At 62.9% G+C, this 210-nt stretch overlaps 1 protein-coding gene across 10 annotated transcripts in view; it reads right to left on the reverse strand.

The window, feature by feature from the left end:
• MECOM (MDS1 and EVI1 complex locus) overlaps positions 1-210 on the reverse strand; it is a 576,798-nt gene that overhangs the window by 72,095 nt on the left and 504,493 nt on the right. The window lies entirely within an intron of this gene.

The following is a 210-nucleotide window of genomic DNA, read 5'->3' on the forward strand; positions in this document are numbered from 1 at the left end:
ACCCTGGAGACGTCCAGCCCGCAGGGTTCGCAGGAGGAACAAGGAAATCGCCGGTCCCGGCGCCGCAGATAAGCAGCCGGGCTCCCGGAGGCTGCGGGCGAGGAGGAAAGGAAGGCTGGGGGCGGGGGGCGCCCCGGAGAAGGGGTGCCAAGGCAGGAAACCGTCCGAAGTTACAAACTATGCACATCGCCCAGACTTTTTTTTTTTTTT

This window comes from Myotis davidii, unplaced genomic scaffold (genome assembly GCF_000327345.1).
Source record: "Myotis davidii unplaced genomic scaffold, ASM32734v1 scaffold115, whole genome shotgun sequence".
Taxonomy (NCBI): domain Eukaryota; kingdom Metazoa; phylum Chordata; class Mammalia; order Chiroptera; family Vespertilionidae; genus Myotis; species Myotis davidii.